The sequence below is a fragment of the Eumetopias jubatus genome, unplaced genomic scaffold, assembly GCF_037043125.1.
Source record: "Eumetopias jubatus isolate StellerSeaLion01/CBP00866 unplaced genomic scaffold, mEumJub1_p1.0 scaffold_15, whole genome shotgun sequence".
Classification (NCBI taxonomy): Eukaryota; Metazoa; Chordata; class Mammalia; order Carnivora; family Otariidae; genus Eumetopias; species Eumetopias jubatus.
The window spans coordinates 11,487,428-11,499,476 of record NW_028274821.1 but is presented as its reverse complement, the minus strand read 5'-3'; the positions used below and the strand labels follow the sequence as shown (position 1 = coordinate 11,499,476).

At 40.7% G+C, this 12,049-nt stretch overlaps 1 protein-coding gene across 5 annotated transcripts in view; it reads right to left on the bottom strand.

Moving 5' to 3' along the window:
- The window catches only part of PIP5K1B (phosphatidylinositol-4-phosphate 5-kinase type 1 beta), a 293,743-nt gene that overhangs the window by 181,762 nt on the left and 99,932 nt on the right, over positions 1-12,049 (bottom strand). For all 5 annotated transcript variants that reach the window (XM_028117386.2, XM_028117382.2, XM_028117385.2 and 2 more), the window contains one exon: positions 3,636-3,720. The gene's annotated coding sequence lies outside the window, so the exon portion shown is untranslated. The remainder of the gene's footprint in view (positions 1-3,635; positions 3,721-12,049) is intronic.

Sequence of the window (12,049 nt, the reverse complement as noted above, 5' to 3'; positions counted from 1 at the left end):
AGAATCACCAATGACCTCCGTGTTGCCTAATCCAATGGCTAGTTCTAAACCCCCATTCTGCCTGACTTATCAGATTATCAACAGAGATGGCCACTCCCTCTTCCTTGACTGATTTTCTTCACTTGGCTTCTAGAGCACCATACTCTCTTGTTTCTTACCCACACCCTCCCTATACCTCCTGGGTCACTTTCTCAGTCTCTTAAGATGGTTCCTCTTAATGTTAAGAGTGTGTAAGACGTACTTCTTGGTTCTCGTCTCTAACCATCCTCTCTCTGGAATCTTGAAATGCCATCTAGATCTCTCTCCTGAGCTCCGGACTTGCATATCCAACAGTCTTCTTGGTACCTCCACTTGGATATCTAATAGACACCTCAAATTTTGCAAACGTAAAACCCTATTTCTGACATTCCTTCTCAAACTTCTTTCACTTGGACCTTCCTCATCTCACTTAATGGCATCTCCAACCTCTTGCTTCTGAGGCCCCAAATCTTGGAGTCCCCCTTCTCTCACCCCATGGTCAACATGTCAGCACAGCCTTCGAAAGATGTCCAGAATCCAGTCACTTGTCACCACTCCTTCTGTGCATTTCTGGGTAGAGTCACCAGCTTCTTATGAGTGTGTTATCCTTCGTGGCCTCTCAATGGGGCTTGCCGATGCCACCCTTGCTGACAGTCTACTCTCAGCCAGAGTGATCTGTCATTAAACCTAATCAGACCATGTCACTTTGCCCTTAAGACCCTACAGTGGTTTCCCTTTCCACCCAAAGTAAAAGCCAAAGTCTTACAATGGTTGACGTGGCCCTGTACGATTTCCCCATACTCTTCCCTTTCCTCCTCTGACCTCAGCACCTCTGAGCTCCCCCTCTTCCCCCTGCTTCAGATACTCTGCTGTTTCTCAAACACTCCAGAATGTAGCCACATTAAGGCATTTTGCTTGAGCTATTCCCACTGCCTGAACAATCTTCCCCAGACACCTGCTTATCTCCTTCAGGTCTTTGTTCAAATGTCAACGTCTATCTGATGCTTAGCTTGATGATCCTATTTTAAACTACAACCTATTTGGCACCTCCCTGCCCCCATTTCCTCTTAACTCTGCTTAATCTTCCTTCCTTCCCTCCTCCCTCCCTCCTTCCCCTTCCTTCCTTTTTTGCCCATAGCACTCATCAGTGTCTAACATACTATAGAGTTTCCTTATTACAGTGGGTTTTTGTTTGTTTCAGTCTGTCTCCTCCTGAAGAATTTAAACTCTGCAGAGGCAGGGATTTTAGTCTGTATTGTTCACTGATATACCTCAAACACTTAAACTATACCTGGCACATAGTAAGTGCTGAATAAATATTTATAGAATGAATGGATAAATAAATTGATAAGAAAGGTAATAACACCCCATTAGATCAATGCAGGAAGCATCTGATTCTAGCTACTTGGGTGTTTTGTGTTTGGAAAGAGAGCTGACTCCCTGAAGGGGGGGATAAAGACATAACTTAGGGGTCCAACCCCATCAATCGCACTGTATGCAGGATTCTTTGGAAGAGGCCGATGGCGTGGCAACTGTAGACAGTTGGCATGGACTAAATGGCCATGTCATTAACTCCTTATAACTTCCTTCATCAGTGAAAAAGACTTAGACTATACATGTTTCAAAAGAAATCATCTCCACATAGGATTTAAACCTTTTTTTTTTTAAATGTAAATTACTATGGAATATGCCACGTTTTCCTTTTCCTGACATAACCAGCTCTCAAAACTCTCTGCAAACTACTTTGGAATTAAAGTAAGTTTCACAATACATGAGGAAGGCTCCTTGATTTTTTTAAATCAAATGTATAACCGTTCATTATTTTTCAGTCATTTTAAAATTTAAAAGTAATTTTTAAATTAAAAAAATATCTGTTTTCTTCCGTGGCCAATGAGGTTTATCCAAGGCGTGATTATTGCTAATTGAAAATTTTTCCCTAAGTAAAACAGATATTTTATTTGAAAGAAAAAGAAGAAAATAAAACTATCACCTTTAATCCAACTACCCCCAAACAGTAATTGTTAATATTTGGCTATTCTACCATCTGATCTTTCTCAAATGTGTGCTTTGTTTACTTTTAACAAAACTGGGATCATACATTATATACAAACTTATATTTGCCCTTTCCACTTTGTCATAAACATTTTTCTGCATCACTAAATGTTAATTAGAAAAAAATGTCTAACATCTAAATAATTCTGTCATAAAAATGCATCATGGTTCCGGATTTATTAGTGGACACTCAGGATGCTTCCTATTTTTCTGTTACAAATAAAACTGTACTCTCTGTTCTTATGTTTCCAAAGGCAAGTCTAAAACAGTTGCCAGAGATTCTTAGAATAATGTCTACTGGGTAAAATATACCTACTTTAGATCTCTACCAGCCACAAGTGTTTTCACTTAAAATCACAAAAAAACACTTGGCCAATTCTGGGCAAAAATATCATTTTATTTTGCATTTGTATAATTCATGGTAAGGACAGACATCTTTGTCACGTTTCTTTGGTTCTTTGTATCTCTTTGGTGAATTATCTATATGAAGCTCTAGCCCATTTCTCTACTAGGGTACGTTTGTGTCTCCAACTTAGTATGTGCTAATGACAGTAAGAGGTGGATTTTCTTTAACCAACTGTGGACTAACAAATGCCGTGTCAGTCATTTTACCTCTAAGACTTGGAAGCTTTGAAATCCAAAAAACTTCAAGAGCGACTTTGAAGGGTGTTTGAAGAAACCACCTTAGTGAGGGGTTGGCTAGCTGGCATGAATGCAGGACATAGGATGAGATGGTCTCTTTTTTTTTTTTTTTTTACTTTGTAGGACACCCCTGAATGGACAGTAGGGAAGAGGAGGAGAGAAATACGTAAACTTCTATTCTTTAAAAAACAATTCCCTTTAAGCAGCACAAAATAGACAATAATGATAAAGGGATGCCGTGAAATGTTGCCAGACTTCAGAGGTGTTTCTTAGGGTGATGTTTCACCAGGGTCATGTGGACCTATCACCAGGATGTCTGTGCAGGGGAGGCAAATGAGAAGCTAGGGAATGTTCTAGTGAACTGCAAATGGCAATTCGAAATGGACACAGTGGTAATTACTATTTGTTCTTAGACGTGCTATGTTCCTGTACCAGTTAAGGTACATCATTTATAACTACTGGAGCTAAGTATGTTTTAGAAAGATTATACATAATTATACGTTTCTTTATGTGTATGCAAAGAAGGAGGAAAGAAATTCACAGAACTACTGGTGATTATCTGCAAATGATGGGGTTATGAATGCTTTGGGTTTTCATTTTTATATTTTGCTCTATTCTCCAAGGATTCTGCAATGAACACTCTACATTTGACAAAAAGGAAAACCCTAATGCTATTCAAAAACTGAACCGCATGCAGTAATCAATAGCAGAAACGACAGCTCCCGGGTTCTGTTCTGCCCCGAGGCAGGCTGACATTCACAAAATTTCCTATGTTTCTATTTGCTTGTCATTTGTTTTAAATTTGATAATGTCAAAGTTAAAGGTCATGAACTAGAATATGATTTAGAATATTTGTAAATAAATATAAAAGAGGTAGAGCACAAGAGTCAGTTGAATTAAAAACGTAGACTGTATTTCCTTACCTTTGTAAATGAAATGGCAAGTCATCTGTAGTCAGTCATGATGGGTGACCTATTCATTGTTGAAACTGTTTTCCTTCCCAAGTTCCTGTTAAAATAGAAATCACTGGTTATTATTTATTCACATCTCTACCTCAGCTCCCAAAAAAGATCAGAGTTGCCTATAGGGATAATACAATGCAGTCAGTTTAAACCAAAATAAAGGAAGGACCTAATGTTAAAAATGGACCTAGAAACGTGTAATTTCAGGTTGGTTGCCTTACCAAGTAAGACAGTAAATCCATAACCCATAAAGGAACAATGAGCAGATTTGACCCTATAAAAATTTAAAATGTCTACATGACAAGATACCATAAACAAAGCCAAAAAAAATGAACAATGGCTTGCAACTCATATGACAGGGTTAGTGTCTAATATACTGGAGATGATACAAATTGATTATAAAATAAACAAGACAAACCACACACTATAAAAATAAGCAGAGGATATGAACTGGAAATATATATCACCAATAAGCCTGTGAAAAGGATAAGCCCCATTAGTGGTAAGGGAACAGGAATTTAAATGACTGAGATGCTATTATCTGCCCATCAGGTTGGCAAACATTTCAAAGATGGCAGACATCCAGTGCTGATACGTATGTCAATAAACAGGTACGCTTCCTGCACCACTGGATTGATGCTTCAACCTTTTTATAGAAAGGAATGTAGCAATGGTCCTTCAAATAGTTAATGTACTTATCAAGTATGGCCCAACTTCTAAGATTCTTTCCCAGAGAAATACAAGTATCAGAACTTTAAAGATGTTTGGATAAGGGTGTTTATTCCTGCTTGGGTTATGATAGTATGATTACAGTTCTATCATATTCTCCTGTGTTTCTTTTTGATTTTTGTCTTAAAATTTCCATAACAATGATGGCCAGTGTATAATGTATGTATAACAGTGTCCTTGTGAAATGTACTCTTTGTTTTTAGAAGTACCTTTTCTTTTCTTGAATAATTTTACTTTTGGGTTCCACTGTGGTTGATGTACACCACTGTTTTCCTTTTATTTGCATATACTTGGCACATGCAAATAACGCATAGCCTTGTCCATTTCTTTAACTTTTTTAGTTGTCATTTTGTTTTATCTGTGTTCCTTACAAATAAATTAAAACCGGGTTTTTGTTTTGTTTTTGCCAATTTAAAAGTCTGTCACTTGAAAGGGGATTTAAACAAATTCACATCTACTGTGTTATGATTAGATTTTATTTATTTTAGAGAGAGAGAGAGAGATAGAGAAAGAGAGAGAGAGAGAAACACACGAGCAAGGAGAGGGGCAGAGGGAGAGGGAGAAGCAGGTTTCCCGCTGAGCAGGGAGCCCCATGTGGGGCTCAATCCCAGAACGCAGGGATCATGACCTGAGCTGAAGGCAGACACTTAACCGACTGAGCCACCCAGGCGCCCCTATTGACTTATGATTATATTTGGTTTGCTTCCATCATATTTGTTTACTAGTAACTACAATTTATTGTTACATTTATTTTTACCCATTTCTTCTTTGCTGGATTAACCAAATCGTAATTCCATTTTTTCCTCCCAGTAACAAAAACATTTTATTCCATGTATATCTGCTTAGTTATCATTCTATTTTTAAATCATTAAGAAAATCTATGCTTTCCTATCAGCTCCATCAGGGTCTGCCTCTGCAGAGAGCCACCTCACCCGGGCGATGGCCTCCCTGGGGTTGCCCACATCCCGTGACTGAATGATGGGGCAGCTCCCCATCAAGTTGGGCCGGCTTCATGGGTCCTGCACGGGAGCCTGGCTTCTCCCTCGGCTTGCCCAGCTGTGTTCCCTCCCTCCTCCTTTCAAAGGTTCTATTCATCTCCACAGGTGTGCCTCAACATGGCAGAAATGTATTCTCTTGCGGTTCTGGAACCTGGAAGCCCAAAGTGAAGGTGTCAGTAGGGCCATGCCCCCCATGAGGCTCTGGGTAAAATCCTTCCCTGCTTCTTCCTGCTTCTGGCCATAAAGCCTCGCCGTTCCTTGGCTTGCGGCTGCATGGGTCCTGTTGTTGGGCTTCTCCCCGTGTGTCTGTCTTCACACAGCATTCTCCTTTTCTTATAAGGATACCAGTCACATCGTATGAGGGCCCAGCCTCATGACGTCATGTTAACTTGGTGACATTGGCAAAGACTCCATTTCCAAATAAGGTCACATTTGCAGGTACCAGAGGTTAGGACTTTAACATATTTTTGTGCAGGACACAATTCAACTCATGACACGGGTGTGGACCTCTACTAAGTATCTTGCACCCAAAACTCTGTTTCATTGCCTGTTCCCAGAGAAACCAACCCATGACATCTCTTCTCTCTTCCTCATCCACAGGAGGTGTTTTAGACGGTTTTTACTTTCTCACTGTTTCACTCTGAACTACTAAATACCTCCTCTTAATCCACATGGCTCTTCTGTTTGAAGAACTCTTCAGTGAAAAGTTAACAGTAGGTAACCACCAGTTTGTTCTCTGTATTTAAGAGTCTATTTTTTTGTCTGTTTGTTCATTTGTTTTGTTTCTTAAATTCCACATATGAATGGAATCACATGGCATTTGTCTCTCTCTGATGTATTTCACTTAGTATGATACCCTCTAGGTCCATCCGTGTTGTTGCAGATGGCAGGATCTCATCAACTTTTGTGGCTGAGAAATAATCCATTGTATAAATACACCACCTCTTCTTGATTCACTAGTTTATCAGTGGATACTTGGGTTGATCCCATATCTTGGCTATTATAAATAATGCTGCAATAGACAAAGGGGTGCACATATCTTTTCAAATTAGTGTTGTTTTCTTTGGGTAAATATCCAATAGTGGGATTATTGAATCATATGGTAATTCCATTTTTAATTTTTTGAAGAAATGCCATATTCTTTTCCACAGTGGCTGTACCGGCTTGCATTCCCACCAAAGTGCATGAGGGTTCCTTTTTCTCCGCATCTTTGTCAACATTTGTTATTTCTTGTGTTTTGGATTCTAGCCATTCAGACAGGTGTGGAGTGATACCTCATTGTGGTTTTGATTTGCATTGCCCTGATGAAGAGTGTTGAACATCTTTTCGTGTCTGTTGGCCATCTGTATGTCTTCTTTGAAGAAATGTCTATTCAGGTGCTCTGCCCATTTTTAAATTGGATTATTTGGGTTTTATGTGTGTTAAGCTGTGTAAGTGCTTTATATATTTTGGATATTAGCCTTTTACTGGATATATCATTTGCAAATATCTTCTCCCATTCAGCAGGTTGCCTTTTTGTTTTGTTGATGATTTCCCTTGCTGTGCAAAAGCTTTTTACTTTGGTGTAGTCCCAACAGTTTAGTTTTTCTTTTGTTTCCCAAGAGACCTATCTAGAAAAATGTTTCTCTGGGTGACATCCAAGAAATTACTACCTGTATTTTCTTCTAGGAGTCTTATGGTTTCAGGTCTCCCATTTAGGTCTTTAACCAATCTTGAGTTTATTTTTGAGTATGGTGTAAGGAAGTGGTCCAATTTCATTCTTTTGCATGTAGCTGTCCAGTTTTCCCAGCACCATTTGTTGAAGAAACTGTCTTTTCCCCATTGCATGTTCTTGTCTCCTTTGTTGTAGATCAATTGACCATGTAAGTGAAGGTTTATTTCTAGGCTCTCTACTCTGTTCCATTGATCTGTGTGTCTATTTTTGTGCCAATACCATACTGTTTTGATTACTACAGCTTTGTAGTATATCTTGAAATCTGGAATTGTGATACCTCCAGCTATGTTCTTCTTTCTGAAGAATGCTTTGGCTATTCGGGGTCTTTTGCAGTTCCATCTAAATTTTAGGATCTGTTCTAGTTTTGTGAAAAATGTTGTTGGTATTTTGATAGGGACTGCATCAAATCTGTAGATGGCTTGGGTAGTATGGACATTTTAACAATATTGATTCCTCCAAGCCATGGGCATGGAATAGGTTTCCATTTGTGTCATCTTCAATTTCTTTCATCAGTGTTTTATAGTTTTTGGAATATAGGTCTTTCACCTCTTTGGTTAAGTTTATGCCTAAGTATTTTATTATTTTTGGTGCAACTGTATTCTTAATTTGAGAGTTTCCTCTTTTAACACAGAGTGCAAAAATTCCATAAGGATAGATGTGTCTTTTTTCACTAATCCTGCCAAGTAAAGGGAAACTGACAAGAAGCTATTACATTGAGATCCAATGACTTGACTTAAACCATGAATAATATCTAGGCTATCTAAATGAGGAATGAAAGGACTGCATAACCTTCAGGCAATCCTCCATGAAAATTATTTCTCATAACCAACCTTTTGATAAGAATTGGACACTGGAGCACTCAAAATTAGAGTCTCTGGCAAGACCTTGGAATGCAGAAATTCTAGTGGCCAAGTAAGGGCATAATCATAAGACTCAGCTCTCCTTAGGAAATGTGTTAACATGTAATCTGATACAGTTAGAACTTTTTTTTTTAAAGATTTTTATTTATTTGAAAGAGAGAATGAGAGAGAGAGAGAGAGAAAGAGAGAGCACATGAGAGGGGGGAGGGTCAGAGGGAGAAGCAGACTCCCTGCTGAGCAGGGAGCCCGATGCGGGACTCGATCCCAGGACTCGATCATGACCTGAGCCGAAGGCAGTCACTTAACCAACTGAGCCACCCAGGCGCCCAGAACTTATTTTCTTAAAGTATTTCTGACATGCAAAAGAGCCAACTGACAGTGTCCTATGGTTAGAATGTTGAGACACCAGCTAAGATAAGCACAGTATACACCAAGCAAGGAGATTTTTTTTTTTTTTTTTTACTATTTAATTGCTTACCTATCCTTTCTGATATGAAGTGTCTGGATTCTGTTAGCTTCAGGAATAAGTAACTTACACACTTTCACAGCCTTCTGCATTTCTGGGCTTTCACTTCATTTGAGGGAAGGAGAGATACTCTCATTCCTTGAGCAACAACTAGGTGTGAGAAGCTGTCACATACATGATCTCATTTAAGGCTGCAAATAATTCCTTAGCATCCTCCAATTTTGACACAGTGTAGCTGACTATCCTGTAACACCCATGGGAGGTACACATTTTTGATTTCGCCAAGGCAGGCTCTCCTGCTGTGAGCCTGGTCTGTAGAAGAGAAGCCCTTAGTGGGGGGCGGCATGACCACAGAGACTCCCACCCCAAGCACCTCCACCTCAGCCTGGCTCTGTTGTTCCCGATACCAGGGCTGGGCAGCATAACCACTGGGGAGATTTCTGAAAATCCAGATTCTTGGTCCACACAGCACAACAACTAAATCACTACCTCTGTGTGTCAGGTCTGGGGAATTTTCAGCCTGCTTCAGAGGCTTGGGATGATCTAAGCCAGTCTGACTAGTAAAGGCAAGAAAGACATTTTATTACTTCAAAAGAGTTGTCAGGGTCCAGGGTGGAAAAATGGAAACCCTTCTGGGTATGTTAAAGAGAGGGAACGTGCGTGTGCCTGGGTGGTGTAGTCGGTTAAGCATCCAACTCTTGGTTTTGGCTCAGGGCATGATCTCGTGTTCGTGGGATCGAGCCCTCTGTCGGGCTCTGCGCTCAGAGTGGAGTCTGCTTGAGGTTCTCTCTCTCCCTCTGCCCCCCCCACTAGTGCTCTCTCTCTCTCTCTCTGAAATAAACTTAAAAAAAGAGAGGAACTTAATACATGGACTTAGTTATAAATGTGATAGGTGAGCTGAAAAGCTGAGCAAAAATGGCAAAGAAATGCAGAGACTCACAGCAGCAGGAAGTGCTTTAAAGACTAGAGGCACAACAACAGAAAGGGGTGTTAACAAAAACCTCAAAAGCTGGAGGTTATCTGTTGCGACCAGACCATCGTGGTGAAGGTTGACTGGTAGAAGCTAGAACCATAGAAGGAGAGGTATGTTTGGAGGTATGTGGAAGACAGCGTCACTGATGGAAACACACAACCCCCCCTCCCCCGCAAGGCAGAGAGAGGGGAAAAACACCCTGGATTCCCCCTTAACCCCTGTACCTGCCAATCCCTGTCTACGGCTTCCAGGACAAGCCCACTAAAAACCATCTGACACGAGGAGTCTGGAAATGCATCCCATAGGGGATGACTGCCCAGTGATACAGAAAAGAACAAGAGGTGACGTATGGCTCTGAGGACAAAAAGGCCGATGACAGGCCACAGAATGACATATACAACTGTAATGGAAGTGGGAAAGCAGATATGAGCTAATGATATGCATAAGAAACTTGATTCTCAAAGGAAATGTGGATTTGGAGGTAGGCCAGGAGCTGGTACAACCATTTCTATTTTTATGACTCTGGGGATCTGCAAAGAGCTTAAGTAGATGGCTACAAAGTAGCCAGGCTCCTCTGTGCCTTCTTCATCAAATGTTAAGGGGTGAGGCTGTGACTTTAGACAAGTCAAGTCAAGAGGTGGCAGGGCAGAGATGTGATCCAGAGCTGTCTGACTTCAAATCTGTTCTCTCCACAACACCACACGCTCTCTCTCCTAGCTGACAATTAGAAGACTGTCTGATAAATAGTACACTTCATTTTTCCAATTGTAAATGCAATCAAAAGGTTAGCCAACAATATTTATTCACATAATTGTTTTCTGTAAAACTTGTTCTACATCAGTGAGTTTCAACCTAGAGGGCATTTCTGAATTTTCAAGGTGGTAGGGGAGCTTTCAAAAACTCAACAGTTACTCCAAGTTTTACATCTGTGACACCTGGGGGCTGTACTGGAGTTAGCAGTGACCCTCTGAACCTCTGATTCTCTAGCTACGGCCGCAGAAGTCCTTATTTTTTATTTGCCACAGATGGAGTCTGCTCCCCACCCAAGGCAAAATGAGGGGGCAAAACAATGAATTACCTAATTACCCAACTAAACAGGCCAACCTATCCATAGATGCAACAGGTAAGGGGCACTACCCGCAAGTCCTTACTGGTCTTCTCATAAAAACAGACACTTCATTAAACGTTGATGGAGCAAAGCTAAAAGGACAGACGGGCAGAACGCTGAACAGGCCTCTGAAGAGGGTGGAGGGTTTAGGCCCATGTCTGCTGTTCACTCTCTGGGACCTTGGGCTCCCATCTACTTCTCCTCCACCATGAATTCTGCTGACCCCATGAGGTAGTGCCTCTGAGTTGGTGCCACTGCCATTTCTTGATAGAGCCTCATCTCAGATCCTCCTTGGAATGAGGAGACTCATTAATTATTTGCTCATTATGAGCGCAACGTGCCCTATGGGAATTGATCTTCCATAAGATAGCCATATTCAAACGCTTTCTTGCCACTCAGGCTACGTATGGTAACGCGGCCTAGAACATTTCCCTAGGGGGAAAGCAATTAAAAAATATCTGGGGCCTCGGTCATGCCTGCATGCTGACGTTCATCCTCTGCGTTTAAATTATGCTCTTCTGAGTTCACATTTGTTCTCTGCCAGCAAATTAATTCATGCAATCTTTTTTTCATTCTTTCATGTCATCCATTCCATTCATTCATTCATTGAGCATTACATGTCAGGCAGTGAACTTAGCCTTGGAGCCATAAAGACAGATCCGCATCTTCGAAGAAGTCACATCAGTAGGAGAGACAGATATGGGGACAGCTACAGTACAAGGCAGTATGTGTTCTCCTCCGGGAACTGCCCGAGTCAGCCTTTAGGGAGCCCAGAAAACTCCATTTCTGCGGAATACTGAAAATGGACTTAGAGCAGCTTTCGGGGGACACATGGTTGAGAAGCAGAGGGTGAGGAAGACGCCAGGCTCCACGGCGGCTTGCTTAGAGAAAGACCCAGCAGGATGAAGGAGCATATTTAACATATTTTCGTGGGTGTGCATGAGATGTTGAATTTGCGTTTTTGTCTTCGTTTTGTTTTGTTTTTTAAGGAATTTACCCAGAAGCAGCCCAAAGGTAAGGATGTTCCTTAAAGGTTTACCAACAGATTTCCAGACTGCTCATTCTACCTAATGCTCATAAGTCCCTGTTCAATCCTTCGCCTGAATAAAAACACACTTGTGGAAATTTATATATATTCACAAAAACCTCAAAAGCCATTCCTAGAAAAAATGTCAGCCTTGTAAATAGCTCTGTTGGAGAGGTAAGAATATCACCGTCCTTCCAGGGCATTAAGTGGTTTGATACTTTTTTTTAATGTGGTTTTGGCAATAAATAACAACAGTTAACAATCAAGCAGGAAAAAATCAAAATGGGATGGACAATTTTCCAAGGCTTAACTATAAGCAACAAAAATACACCGAACTGAAAACAATCCCTGACGTGGTTTCCCCAGTAGACATGCCTGTATTTTTCAGACCAGAAAAAGCTTGTTATGTTAGGAAATCATAGGGCCAGACTTATTTCTTTAGAGTATTTGCAGAAGCTGTCAAAGAAATGCAGCCAATCTGCATGTGAGGCTGATGCATG